The sequence below is a fragment of the Heterodontus francisci genome, chromosome 3 (genome assembly GCF_036365525.1).
Source record: "Heterodontus francisci isolate sHetFra1 chromosome 3, sHetFra1.hap1, whole genome shotgun sequence".
Taxonomy (NCBI): Eukaryota; Metazoa; Chordata; class Chondrichthyes; order Heterodontiformes; family Heterodontidae; genus Heterodontus; species Heterodontus francisci.
Genome location: NC_090373.1, coordinates 117,535,920 through 117,551,635, shown reverse-complemented (window position 1 = coordinate 117,551,635; position 15,716 = coordinate 117,535,920). Strand labels below are relative to the sequence as shown.

At 44.0% G+C, this 15,716-nt stretch overlaps 1 protein-coding gene across 1 annotated transcript in view; it reads right to left on the bottom strand.

The window, feature by feature from the left end:
• Positions 1-15,716, bottom strand: part of nt5dc1 (5'-nucleotidase domain containing 1) — a 706,882-nt gene that overhangs the window by 64,548 nt on the left and 626,618 nt on the right. The gene's annotated exons all lie outside the window — the stretch shown is intronic.

Genomic DNA, 15,716 nt, shown 5'->3' with positions numbered 1-15,716 from the left:
GCCCAATTATGGTAAAATAAGTTAAAATAAATGTAGTCATTATATGAGATTCCATAATTAGGGGGACAGAAAGGCATTTCTGTAACCATTATCATGAGTCCCACATGAAGTGCCAGGGTAAAGGACATCATGGAGAGGGTGCAGAATATTCTGCAGGGAGGAAGGGCATGAGCTAGAAGTTGTGGTACACGTTGGTAGCAACGACATAGAGAGGGCAGGAATTGAGGCCCTATGGTCAGATTTTCAGGAGTTAGGGAGGAAGTTAAAAAGTAGGACCTCAAAGGTCATAATCTCTGGATTACTCCAAGTGCCACGCACCATAAAAGTAGAAATAGGAAGATAAGGAGGATCAATGTGTGGTTTGAGGGATGGTGCAGGAGGGAGAGCTTCAGATTCTTGGGGCATTGTGCTCAGTTCTGGGACTGGAGGCACCTGTTCAAAAGCGACAGGTTACACCTCAACAGGACTGGGACTAATGTCCTTGTGGGGAGGTTCACTAGTGTGGTTGGGGAGGGTTTAAACTAATTTGGCAGGAGGATGGGCACCACTGTCATGCCGATGTGCTATACTGAAAGATAATTTTTTAATCCACTGGGTGGAGACCTGAATTTATTTTTTAAAATAAATTAAAAAGGAACAAATAAAAGGTGACTTTGCTAGCAGCTTAAGATGGCCATCTAATTTGTAACACTGTATCCTACATTGCAAGGCATGTAAGATGCAGATGATCAGTGTATGCTCCGTCCTAGCAAGAACTTTAAGGGAACTGCCTGTTGCCATTAGCAAGGCATCAAGACTATCACTTGAACAATGGGATACTGGTGTGAGAAAGAATCCCCAGACATGGGCTGTTTTAATTGCAAGAAGAAATACACTGCTAACTATCATGTTTGAAGCACTGGGTAACTGTCATGTGACAAGCCCCCCATCTGTGTGTTTTAAGCTGGTGTTTCTCAGCAGCAGGTTGAGAAGCATCTGAACTCTGACAAGTTCAGACCCAAGTGGGGGTCTCTCCTTTTTCTCTCTCTCCATTCTAGCTTGCAAGCTGCAAACCCTGCCTGCCGACAGTGACCATCTCTGCATACCCAGCTACAACCAGAGACCCCTTGAAGGGAATCATCCACATCACTGTCTCCAAGAGATCCACCGAATCAGCCATCTATCTCTTCAAAATAGAAGCCACAGGACCACCAAATTCATCTGGAAGCCAGACAAATCACCAAACTCCACAGACTGTATACCTTTTTTGTGCTTTGGACTTTAACTCGACCAATCTATCCTTCCCCACTCTGTAACCTATTTGTGTGTGTATGCGAACCTCAACCGTATATATGTGAAAGTTGAAGCATAGTTTATTATTTTACTTATATTGGTTTAATTAAGTACAATAAAGCTAACATCCTTCTTTGAGAGACTCAAAAGAAACCTGTCCAGTTGGTTCTTTTTATGATCATAGCACATAAATAATCAAACACTCACTGAATTGGCAAGTACATCCACTTTAAAAAAGAATTAAACCTGTTGTGGTCAAACAAGAAGAGGGAAAAAAGGGAAGCCCTTCAACCCCTCCTCACCTGGCAGCATACAGAAGTCGAAAATAGGAATAAGGTGCATAAAGAAGTGAGAGAGTGGATAATACTAGAGAAGGAAGTAGTAATATACTTGATAGCAGCAGGACTATGAGGGACACAAGGACAGCTAGTCTTTAAATTGTTTGCGAGGTAGACCTCGAGCTTCCTTACCGGAGCAAAGTTCCCCATAAAGCACTGTTTTTGGCATTCTTGAATCTCCATGCGTGACACATGTCCTACCCAGCACAGTTGGCATTGTAAGAGAATGCACTCAATGCTGGACATATTAACTCTATTAAGGACTTCATTGTTTGTGATATAGTCCTGCCATCTGTTGTTCATGATGGATCGAAGATAGTGTTGATAGAAGTGCTCCAGCAGTCACATTTGTTTCCTCTACATAACTCATGATTCTGACCCATACAAGAGGGTGGTGATGACAACTGCTCTGGATACTTGGATTTTGATAGCGATGCGTCATGAATGGTTTCGCCAGACACGCTTTGAGAGGCGGCCAAAGGAGCTGTTGGCCTTGTACAGTCGATTGCCAATGCCCCTGTTGACTGTGGCATCATTTGAGATAATTCTACCTAGATAGGTAAACTGTTCCACTGCACTGAGTTTGCCACTGTCAATGCTATTTTGGGGAATTTCGGTGATTTTAACTCATGCCACAATAGATTACTTGCATGTTGACTAGGCTACAAAAGCTACATATAGGGAAGCCTGCAGCATTCTGCAAACCAACCTCCGAATCATTCAAAACAAGTGGTGGACAGTGCTCGCTGAACGGATTCAAATGAAAGCAGATATGGGAGATATGAGATCCTTCTACAAAGCTTTGAGATCTGTATTTAGATCTTCCTACCAGGTGCTGGCACCACTAAAATCTTTGGATGGCACAACCCGGCTCATCGATAAAAAATCCATCTGGCAACAATGGTCAGAACACTTTGACAGCCTATTTGGTGACCAGTGGATGGGTGCAGGAGAAGTCCACCGTAAAGATCTCTCAGAGGGAAGTGAAGCCTGAGCTGGATGAACCACCAACTCGTGAAGAGATCAAGACTGCTGCAGCACAATAAACTATTTACAGGTACATTAACTATACAACTTCAAAACAAACTATTCTTTGAGAATATGCACACTTGGCAAATTAACAACTGACTCTTTTTTAGATGCTATCTATAAGTCAAATCTACCAACTGGTTTACAAAGTGTTCTTGATTTTTTCACAGGCTTCGGACTGTCTGGTTTCAGTTCAGGATTTACAGATCTTGTTTCTTTTTTTGAAACTGGTATTCAGGAACTGAGGTCTGAACAGATTCATACTCTGGTAAAAGCTTGCTATCAAGTTGGTCATGCTCAAGTTTTGGATCATCCCTCGCTGGGATCACGCTATCTAAATGAACACTTCTCATTTTTCCACTAATTTCAACGAAGTATCTCTTAGCACCACAAACTTCTTCTAACATTTCCATGCCCCACTTGTGACTTGTGGGGGTGGGGGGGGATGGTGCTCAGAACACGAATGTGTTCATTTCTCCTGAAACTACGTTCCTTTTTTTGTGTCATACTGACATTTCTGACTGAACTGTTTTCATTCAACTTTACCATTCGAATTTGGTACAACTAAACTCAAACATGCTCTTAAATAAAAGCAAAATGCTGCGGATGCTGGAAATCTGAAACAAAAACAAGAAATGCTGGAACCACTCAGCAGGTCTGGCAGCATCTGTGGAAAGAGAAGCAGGGTTAACGTTTCGGGTCAGTGACCCTTCATCAAGACTGACAAATATTAGAAAAGTCACAGGTTATAAGCAAGTGAGGTGGGGGTGGGGCAAGAGATAACAAAGGAGAAGGTGTAGATTGGACCAGGCCACATAGCTGACCAAAAGGTCACGGAGCAAAGGCAAACAATATGTTAATGGTGTGTTGAAAGACAAAGCATTAGTACAGATTAGCTGTTAATACACTGAATATTGAACAGCAGCAAGTACAAACCTGAAAAAAAACAGTGGGTAAGCAAACTGAACAAACTAAGATGAAATGAACTAAATGCAAAAAAAAAGATTGTAAAAAATGTAAAAAAGAATGTAAAAAAAAAGGAAGAAAAAAAATAACTAAAAATGAAAGTAAAATGGGGGGCTGTCATGCTTTGAAATTATTGAACTCAATGTTCAGTCCGGCAGGCTGTAGTGTGCCTAATCGGTAAACGAGATGCTGTTCCTCGAGCTTGCGTTGATGTTCACTGGAACACTGCAGCAATCCCAGGACAGAGATGTGAGCATGAGAGCAGGGGGGAGTGTTGAAATGGCAAGCAACCGGAAGCTCAGGGTCCTGCTTGCGGACTGAGCGGAGATGTTCCGCAAAGCGGTCACCCAGTCTGCGCTTGGTCTCCCCAATGTAGAGGAGACCACACTGTGAGCAGCGAAAACAGAAAGAAGTACAAGTAAATCGCTGCTTCACCTGAAAGGAGTGTTTGGGGCCTGGGATAGTGAGGAGAGAGGAGGTAAATGGGCAGGTATTACACCTCCTGCGATTGCAGGGGAAGGTGCCATGGGACGGGGACGAGGTGGTGGGGGTAATGGAGGAGTGGACCAGGGTGACGCGGAGGGAATGATCCTTCGGAATGCTGACAGGGGAAGGGAGGGGAAGATGCGACTGGTAGTGGCATCACGCTGGAGGTGGCGGAAATGGCGGAGGATGATCCTTTGGATATGGAGGCTGGTGGGGTGAAAAGTGAGGACAAGGGGAACCCTGTCACGGTTCTGGGAGGGAGGGGAAGGGGTGAGGGTAGAGGTGCAGGGAATGGGCCGGACACGGTTGAGGGCCCTGTCAACCACAGTGGGGGGAAATCCTCGGTTGAGGAAAAAGGTCATATCAGAAGCACCGTCATGGAAGGTAGCATCATCAGAGCAGATGCGTTGGAGACGGAGAAACTGGGAGAATGGAATGGAGTCCTTACTGGAGGTAGGGTGTGAAGAAGTGTAGTCGAGGTAGCTGTGGGAGTCGGTGGGCTTATAATGGATATTAGTAGACAACCTATCCCCAGAGATGGAGACAGAGAAGTCGAGGAAGGGAAGGGAAGTGTCAGAGATGGACCATGTAAAGGTGAGAGAACCTGCTGGGCAACCTGGGGTTTTTTGAATTGTGCTACAGGAAAAGAATTCAGAAGGCAGTTTGAAACTGAAGCTGAAACAAGCAAGTCTCTCACCTGGCTGTCTCTCTCTCTCACTTTCTCCCAAGCCACGGAAGACATGTAAACCTCAAGAGAGAAAAGACTCCGACCTCAAAACAAATGGAAGCATGCACTGGGCCCCAACGAATTGCAAGTCTGACTGGCAACCAGAGACTTCACAGCAAACTCAAAGGACAGTAGAAACCCATCTATTGCCTCAAACATGTCACCTTTATTCTTTTCTACTTTTCTGTCTCTATCTGCATGTGTGTTTATTGCATATGCATGCTAGCGTGGTCGCACCGCAAATTCATAATCGGTAACCGGATTAGAGTTTAAGATTAATAAACTTCTACCTTTCGTGTTTAAAATCTAAGAAAACCTGTCTCAATTGATTTCTTTGCCTTACAATTGGAAAGCGGTGAACAAGAATTCATTAGGAGGGAGCGAAAACACACTGTTTTTTTAAAAGTTAAACCCTATTACGGTTAAACCAGGCAAAGGCTGAGACAGAACCACTAGAACCTTCTCATTGGTTGTAACAGTGATGCGAGTGCTATGGTTTCTCTTGACCTAGATCCATGGCGTGACTGTTCACTGCTCCAACTCCATAGTTTGAAGGGCCACATGTAGCTTCAGGTCATGATTTGTGTCATAATGAACGAGTCGTGCATCACTTGTCAAGCTTTTCTTACATGCATCACAAACATCATGTTGTGCTTGAGACCATTCCCATATCCCATCTTTTCAACAACTCATGTAGTGGAACTAACACTGTTGCAAGCTCAGGCAGAAATCACAAGTAGTACTGAACTATGCCTAGAAAAGATCTAAGCTCAGACACATCTTTTGGCTTTGGGGCATTGACTATTGTCTCTATCTTCTCTTCCACTGACTGTAGTCCTTTTTCATTGATTTTTAAGCCAAGGTACACTCCCTCAGATTGCACACTTGCTCCTTTTCAACTTCACATTGTGATCATTGAGCCTTTTTCATCCAACACTTGAAGATTCTCTTCCTCTGTTGCGGTCACAATCAACACATCATCCTGATTACACATGCAATGTGGCACTCCTTGCAAAATCTTATCCATTGTAGCTTGGAAGAATTTTGGAGAAGACTTCACACCATAGGGCAGCTTCGTGTAGGAGTATAACCCCATGTTTGTGTTTATCGTATTATACTGCTGACTCTGTCCATCCACATTGAGCTGTGCATAAGCCTGGGACAAATCTGACTTTGTGAATAGTTTGGATTCTGCTAACTCCACATACAAATCTTGAGGGATCGATAGTGGATACTGCTCATCATCCACTGCCTGATTGATTGTGACCTTTGGAATCCCCACATAGTCCTCCTGGTGTTGTCTGATTTGGGCACTACTACAATTGGGGTTTCCCAATCACTGTGATCAGGTTTCACTAGCATATCATTTCTCTCGAGCTTCTTTAGTTCCTCTTCAACCTGGGTTTTGAGAACATAAGGAACATAAGCCTTGCAATATACTGGTTTTGCATCAGATCTGATTCGGATGTGCATTTTCACACCAATTATACCTTCATAGTTATCGTCAAATGCTGCTGTAACTATTCAATAGCTGATCAAGTTTCTTGATCATCTCAACTTGGAAAATATGCTTCCAGTCTAACTTCAGCTGACGAAGTCCATCATTGCCCATTATCATTGGTTTGTTGACATATCTCGCTACAACAATGGGTAACTTGAAGGTCTTGCCCTTATATTGGATACTGCACTCCATTTGAGAAAGCGGGAACAGGGTACTGAATTAGACGATCAGCCATGATATTTTTTGATTGGCGGAACAGGCCCAAAGGGCCGAATAACCTACTCCTGCTCCTATTTTCTATGTTTCTATGTCCACACATTTCTAACACCTCAACAGAGTAGGTTTTCAATTGAACTGTGCTCTCAGTTAGAGCTACGTCACTGAATTTGCTCTCGTATGCATCTCTACTCATAATGAAGGAATCTGAAGCTGTTTCAACACACATGTTGATATACTTTTGATTTACTAACACCTTAGTACAAAAGCATCTATCATTTGAGTGATTGCTAGTGGCATAAACACCATACAACCTTAGACCCTCTTCGCTTAAGCACTCAAGATTGTGAACTCCACCCTTGTTACGCTGCTGCTTTCCATTACTTGAAAAGCAGTTGCAATATGGCCTATCTCTTGACAATTAAAGCATTTGGCATTTCTGTACTGGCATGCCTGTGCCATATGGTTGCCATTACAGTGATAATAAGTCACTAAACTTTTATCAATAACACTTTTCTGAACAGGTTTCAGGTCACAGGCCTCCCCACTTTAGACTTGGCAGAAGCCTTCTGACAGTAGACAGAAGCTGTATGAATCACTTGCATAGAACGCAATTCCCGAGCATTCTTTGATGCCATCGCCATGGTAGAAGCAATCTTACATGCTAGCTAAAACCTAAGATTTTGTGTATTTAGTAACTTGGACTGGATTCTTTCATCCACCAATTCACACACAAATCTGCCCCGTAATGCAAGGTCCAAGAATATACCAAAGTTGTAATGTAAGAAGAAATTCTTCAGTTCCACAATGTACTCACCAAATGTTTTGCTACTTCTCTGGTTTCTGGTTCCAAATTTGGAGCTTTCCACTATCTCTAATAGTTTAAGACTAAAATGTTCTTCAACTTGGTGATAATTGAATGGCACTCCTTTGCCTTGTTGGAAGCAAGAAGGTTTGTTAGCGTGCCATACACATCCAGGCCAATCTCTGTGAGCAAAATTGCTTTCTTGTGCTCAAAATAATTCTGAGTCTGGGCCTCTTCACTTTAACCTTTGAGTTATATTATTAGCTCTGAAGAGCATGTCCATTCTTTCAATGAATGAACTGAACGGTTCTCCAGCTCTACCATACATTCTTAGCCTTCTGATGTGTTCCGTGGGCATAGCCACCTTGTCCCATTTTCATATGTACCACTGACGCAGTAAACACTTTACTCTGGCTGTCTCTAACAGTGATACAGAAGCAAAGTTAGCCTAATCAGAAAAAGCTCACCAAAGCATGTGCAGTTGGTAGCTGAATCAGATGAACACTAGGACCCTGTAGAATCCATTCAACTGATCGCAGCCACACATTTTCAGCCAGAAACACTGGCCGGGATCTTGTGGAGGCGGTGGGGTTTCTAGTGCCGGGCTGAAAATGCAGGGGGAACACTGCCTCGGCCTTTTCAGCTAGCCCCACACAGAGGGAGCTTCTGTTGTTCTGGAGGTGGAGTTTCCGGTGCGGGGATCTCTGTCTCTTTAAAGATGGGGATCCTGCCTCCAAGAGCTGCTGGCCAATCAGAGGGCCAGCAGCTCAGCAGCAGCACTGGGAACAGTGGCCATTGCCGGTACTGCAGAAGCCTTGGACCGAGTCCCAATGTTGGAACCACGGACCTAAGTTAAGTAAGGGAGGTTGACAGGACTGTCCAGGAAGTCCCAGCGAGGTAACTGGGAGGGTAGACGTGAAGTCCAGGAGGACTGGGACCCATTGAGGTGGAGGTTTTGCCGGTGTGTATCCTCCGTGGGCAATCTGTGTGTTACAAGGTGCGCCCCCCACCCTCCAACCTCTGGTTAGATCCCAGCGGCAGCAGGAAAGGCCCTGACATGGCTATTAGTAGGCCACTTAAGGGCCTCAATTGGCCTCTGGGTGGGAAGGCCGTCATCGGCCTATCCCATCCCCAGCAAAATTGCTTGGTGACAGGGCAGTGACGTGTCCTTCGCACCCCCCCACCACCTATTGCAATTCGATGGGCCACCCATCTCTGACCCCACTTCAGGGTGGCCCATAAAATCTAGCCCACTGTATCTCCTGACAATGCAGACCTATTGCCGACGTCATATAAGTGCGTCCGAACATTTGTCAGCTTGCCAGCGTTAATGTGTGCATGCATACGGTAACATCACCACGCACTGACCGACTGACCGGCTAAGCACCGAGATGTGAGGACTGAGTGGTGAGGGGTGGGTTTGAGCAGTGGGGGGGCGGGGAGAGGACCGAGCAGCGAGGGGGTTCCAAGCGCAGGAGGGAGTGGCGAGTGGTCAGGCAGGAGGGAGCGGTGAGCGGCAGGGAGCTGGGAAGAGAAACGTCCATTGAGGGAGGAAAAGTTTGCATTTATTCACTTTTCTGTCTAAAATTGAGCAGTGCCATCTTTATGCCTGAGACATCACTGACAGTGACGTTTCGGTCAATGATACTGCATTTGCACATGTGTCAGTAGTGCGCCATCTAGTGATTGCATTGTCAACAAACGCAGCCTTTTGGAAACAATAAGGCTCAACACAATCTAGTCCAAGATCTTCATCATCCCAGCAGGTTGGTCACTTGGATCTAGCTTATTTTGATCATCACAGTCTCTATTGCCATTTGTTGCGAAAAACTTTGTACTTGGGCGGCACAGTGGCTAACACCACAGCCTCACAGCTCCAGTGACCCGGGTTCAATTCTGGGTACTGCCTGTGTGGAGTGTGCAAGTTCTCCCTGTGTCTGCGTGGGTTTTCACCGGGTACTCCGGTTTCCTCCCACCACCAAAAGACTTGCAGGTTGATAGGTAAATTGGCCATTATAAATTGCCCCTGGTATAGGTAGGTGGTAGGGGAATTGAGGGACAGGTGGGGATGTGGTAGGAATATGGGATTAGCGTAGGATTAGTATAAATGGGTGGTTGATGGTCGGCACAGACTCAGTGGGCCGATGGGCCTGTTTCAGTGCTGTATCTCTAAATAAAATTTAAAAAAATAAAAATAAAATTTAATCCCCTTTCGTTGCCAGAATCTGTTATATATTGGGCGATATTTGTAAAGAAAGACACCAAGATGACCAGATCGCATTTTAATGACATCATCATTCACATAACATTGGAATATATTGCACAGGTGAATTCTTTAAGCGAGAACCAGGCCAAATACAATAAGTTGAGAGGGGAGGTGAAGATGAAAATATGACTGGCAAAGATAGAATGTGAGAACAGAATGGCAGTTAACATAAAAGGGAACCCACAAATCTTCTAACAGCATGTAAATAGTAATCAGGTAGAAAGAGGTGGGGTGGGGCCTATTAGGGACTAAAGAGGGTGATATATGCTTGGAGGTGCAGGGCAAGGCTTGAATACTTAACAAGTATTTTGTATCGGTGATTACTAAGGAAGAGGACGGTGACAAAATATCGCTAGAAGCAGAGATGGTAGAGGTAATGGCTGGGGTGAAAATTGATAACAGTATGTATTGAAAAGGCTGGCTATGCTTAGAATGGATAAGTGGCCTGGTCCGGATGGCTTACATCCCAGGTTGCTAAAGGAAGTGGGAGTGAAGATGGTGGAAGGGCTTGACATAGTCTTTCAATTTTCCCTAGATGCGGGGTGCAGGAGTGGTGGGGGGGGGGGGGGGGGTGGAGGGGAAGGGGTGCTAGAGGATTGAAGTGTGGCAAATGTGACACCTTTATTCAAGAAAGGGTGCAAGGACATTCCTAGCAACTACAGGCCAGTCAGTTTAAAGTCAATAGTGGGTAAGGCTGTGGAAACAATAATCACGGAAAAAATCAACAGGCACTTGTAGAGATTTGAATGAATTAAGGCAGCCAGCACGGATTTGTAAAAAGCAGATCATGCTTGACTACGTTGTCTACATGGATTTTACAAAAAAAAAACATAAAAGGCTGGTTAACAAAATTGTGGCTCGCAGAATAGGAGGGTCAGTGTCAGCCTGGTTAAAAAATTGCTTAAAGACAGAAAACAGCGAGTCGTGGTAAATGACTATTTTTTCAGAATGGAGGATGGTGGTGTTTCCCAAGGTTCAGTGCTAGAAACACTGCTTTTTTGATACATATAGATATTTATAAATGATTTTGATATTGGAATACAGAATACAATTTCAATATTTGCCAATGATACCAAACTTGGAGGTGTGGCAAACAGTGAGGATGATACCAATTGGCTGCAACAGGACATAGATAGGCTAGCAGAATGGGCAGACAAGTGGCAAATAGAATTTAATACAGAGAATTGTGAGGTGATGTATTTTGGCAGAAGAGATAAGGAGAGGCAATATAGACTTAATGGCGCAGTTCTGAAAAGTGTGCAGGGACAAATTCTATGTGCACAGATCCTTGAAGGTGACAGGACATATTGAGAGTTTAATTAGCAAAACATATGGGATTTTCAGTTTCATAAATGAGGTATTGAGTACAAAAGCAGGGAAGTTATGTTGAACCTTTATAAAGCTCTGGTTCGGCCACAACTGGAGTTTTGCATCCAGTTCTGGTCACCACATTTTAGGAAGGATATGAGGGTCCTTGAGAGGGTACAGAGGAAATTTACCAGAATGGTTTCAGGGATGGGGGATTTTAGTTACAAGGTTAGGTTGGAGAAGCTGGGGTTGTTTTCCTTGCAGCAAAGGAGCTTGAGGGGAGATTTGATAGAGATGTGCAAGATTATAACAGTTTTAGATAAGGTAGATAGAGAAAAGCTATTTCCATTAGCTGATGGTACAAGGTCTAGGGGACACAGATTTAAGGTTTTGGGCAAAAGATGCAGGGGAGATGTGAGAAAAAACGTTTTTACGCAGCGAGTGGTAATGACAATAATTTCAAAAGCAAATTGGATGGGCACTTGAGAGAAATAAACTTGCAGGGCTATGGGGATAGAGTGGGGGAGTGGGACTGATTGGATTGCTCTGCAGAGGGCCGAATGGCTGTAATGGCTCGATGACTCTATGGCTTATGCATTTTGATAAAATAACAGCCCTAACTCAACCAAACTAAGATAAAATGCATGCACATCATGGCACACACAAAAAATTATGGCCCAAAAATTGCGATCAAAATAATGGCAAGGCTAATAGCACTCGCTGTTTATTATGTGCAAATGCCACAGGAACTGGAGGCAAGGTCACATGCATGGTTAAATGCAGAAATCCAAAACTTGCTGCTCGAGATGTTGCTGTCAGCTTTGCGAAAACAGTATCTTGCTGTTTGGTTTGCCATTCAAATTCCTTGAGTGGCATAAAGTTCTTATATTTGCATGATAAATATGAAGTAAACCTACTACAGAACGTTAAGGCTTGTCTATTTTAGTCTAAGCGTCCTATTAATGGCATGGTAAGAGTTAATTACTAACAAATTTTTTGTCTGTCTCTTTATTTCCTCTCTCAATCCAATTTTTCTTTCCCTCTCTATTTTCCTTTCTGTACCTGATTTGACATTGATGTCACCACTCTAACTTACACTTCCCTGTTCAAACCTTGTGCTATTAATTTCAAATCCCTCAATCTGGTTGCTCAAGGAGACAAACAGTTGCTTGCCCTGCAGAGGGTATTGTGTCATTTCCATCTCCCATAGCCAGCAACTTGCAGCGCAAAATATCGTTGACATTAAATGGGCAAGGGTAAGACTAACTAACGACAGGCACCATTTGTTGGCCTGCCACAGGAAATGTTTGCCCCAACATGGTAAAGGAAGATTGGAATTAAAATACCTCCTTAGCTGCTGTTGCAGCGCAACACCTCCACTGTGGCACGTAAACCTAATGCACCATGGAAAATCCAAATTTCAAATTATCATTGTTGTTACAGCTAGCAGGAGGACTTGTGCCTTCCTCATCACAAAATCTCAAATCCTACTGAGAACAAAAGTTTATTTTTAGATTCCAAGATATAGTGTTGATTGTCATGCATGGAAGAAGCCGTGATGAAATAAACACTGAAATGTGAGAATTATGAATTAAAAGTCAATCGTTAAAACCACAAGAATGAATCACAGAATCGTAGAATTGTTACAGCGCAGAAGGAGGCTATTCGGCCCATCGTGTCTGCACCGGCTCTCCGAATGAGCGGAATGAGTGTATGGACACTTGTACCACAGTCAAAATACAGTTGTGGTCATGCGACTCCTCCTGTACTGGAAATCAACAAACCTGTCTGCAAAGATGGAACTTATTAACCTTGTCTGAAAAAGCTCTTGGGAGAACCCCTGTGAAATTGAAAAGAGCACTATTGCATATTAATGGCTCTTATCTATTTATTTGTTTCATGAGATATGAACATCACTGGCAAGGCTAGCATTTATTGCCAATCCCTAATTGCCCTTGAGAAGGTGGAGGTGAGCTGCCTTCTTGAACTGCTGCAGTCTATCTGGGGCGGGTACACTCACAGTGCTATAAGGGAGCGAGTCCCAGGATTTTGATCCAGTAACACTTTTCATTAAGAGCAGTGTTACCACACCCTGTAGGTCCATACGTTTACTTTATTCTGATAAGCCAAACTATGAATTCATATTTTTAGTTCACATACATTTCAGTGTTAAGAGGCTAAGCAGCACAGCACTATAGTATATATATATCTTCTTCTTTGGCCTCCTTGTCTCAAGAGACAATGAGTAAGCGCCTGGAGGTGGTCAGTAGCTTGTGGAGCAGTGCCTGGAGTGGCTATAAAGGCCAATTCTAGAGTGACAGACTCTTCCACAGACGCTGCAGAAAAAATTGGTTGTCGGGGCTGTTACACAGTTGGCTCTCCCCTTGCGCTTCTGACTTTTTTCCTGCCAACAGCTAAGTCTCTTCGACTCGCCACACTTTAGCCCTGCCTTTATGGCTGCCCGCCAGCTCTGGCAATCACTGGCAACTGACTCCCACGACTTGTGATCAATGTCACAGGACTTCACGTCGCGTTTGCTGACATCTTTAAAGCGGAGACATGGACGGCCGGTGGGTCTGATACCAGTGACAAGCTTGCTGTACAATGCGTCCTTGGGGATCCTGCCATCTTCCATGCAGCTCACATGGCCAAGTCATCTCAATCGCAGCTGGCTCAGTAGGGTGTAGATGCTGGGGATGTTGGCTGCCTCGAGGACTTCTGCATTGGAGATACGGTCCTGCCACCTGATGCCAAGGATTCTCCGGAGGCAGCGAGGATGGAATGCATTGAGACGTCGCTCTTGGCTGACATACGTTGTCCAGGTCTCGCTGCCATAGAGCAAAGTACTATATATATATATAGTGCTTATATAAACAAGTGAAGCATGTTTTCTGGTGTTTACATCATTTTTTTTCGCACAGTGGTATAACTCTGCTCTCATCTCACAGTCAGAAGGTCATGGGTTCTGGCTCCACACCAGAGACTTGAACATAGAATCTGAGCTGATACTTCATTGCAAAACTGAGGACATTTTGCATTGTCAGAAGTGCTATTTTCAAATGAGACATAAAACTGAAGTCCCATCAGCCCTCTCAGATGGCAGAAAAATTATCATGGCATTATTCAAAGGAGAGCAGAGAGGTCTCCTGGTGCCAAAACACACACCATTCTGACTTGGAACTATATCGCTGTTCCTCACTGTCTCTGGGTCAAAATCCTGGAACTCCCTTCCTAACAGCACTGTGGGTGTACCTACCCCACATGGACTGCAGTGATTCAAGAAGGCACCTCACCACCACCTTCTCAAGGGCAATTAAGGATGGGCAATAAATGCTGGCCTGGCCAGTGACGCCTACATCCCATGAATGAATAGAAAAAAAAATTATCCTTCTGCCAACAATGAAAAACAAACCATCTGGTCGTTTATCTCACTATTGTGGACAAATTGGCTGCTGTGTTTTCAATACTACAACTGTGACTACACTGCAAAAGTACTTAATTAGCTGTGAAGCAGTCTGGGACATCCCGAGGTTGTGAAAACTGCCACATATAAGTAAATTCTTTCTTTTATTTCCTGGAACTGCTTTCAGACATTAATGCACACATGAATCTACCCTGCTACAGAATAGCTACATTCTCCTCTCAATGTCTGTCATTCCTTCGGCTTCTTTGCATTTGTTTGTCCCTCTGTTCTTTTCTGGACTTGTTTCTTTCTCAATACAGTAATTCTGACTATCCTTGACTTTCTCTCCTCTTCACTGATTTAAAAAGTGGGTATTTCTGAGCATAAACTGAAACCACAGTATCTCACTGCCACATTACTGTTTGAATTACATAGTATTATCAGAAACTACAAAAGGGAAATAGGCTATTAAGCCCAATCAGTCCATGTTGATATTTATCCTCCACGTGACCAGTAGTCCTAATCCTATAAACCCATTCTGCTCCCATATTCCTTTATTTCCCTTTCCTTCAACCCATTAGCTAACCTACTTTGAAATATTGACATGCACCGGGAATTTCCTTGGAGCTGCTCCTGCGTCTCTGCGCGTGAAAGGATTTCTGCTGCTCTGATGGCCAAGGTACATTGGCGGAGCAGGAGCAGCTTCAAGGAAATTTGATGTCTAGGTGTCTACTTCAATCATTAGCTCCGGGAGTATATCGCTTCCATTTAATCTTAGATCTATGTCCCCTTTTAGACCCCTCAAACACTAGAAACGAACTTGTTTCCATCTACTCTAGCTCATCACAATTTCAAACATCACCATCAAATCACCCTTTAATCTCCTCTATTCTAATTAAAACATACCCAATTTTTAAGACTTTCTTCATATTTGTATTTCCTCGTAAGAGTCAGCATCCAAACTAAGATCATGGGTCAGGGGTGAGAGGGTGAGTTGGGGGTGAGTCAGTGGGACAGTGGCAGTGTAGGAGTTCAGAGTGTGGGTTGGGGAGACCGCTTTGTGGGTTGGGAAGCAGGTTTGCCTGAGTGGCCAGTGGGGTGACAGGGTGGTGAAGTCGAGGAGGCGGGTGTTAGAAATACTTCTGCTCTTCCTAGCTAACAAACAGTGCTATGTTTGGGGGCCTCTCAGCTCCCTTCAGCTTCTGGCTTTTCCAAGCCCTGAGAAACCCTGCCTGTAGCCGTTAAATCTGAAGAGCTGTTGAAATTTGAGGCACATAACCTCATTAACATATTTAAATGGTGGTCCTGCCTCTCACGCAGTTAAGTCACCTGGTCCTGTTAAAGCAGGAAGTGGAAGTGGGTTTCAGATTTTTGAAATTTTAACCTACTCCTGCTTGTC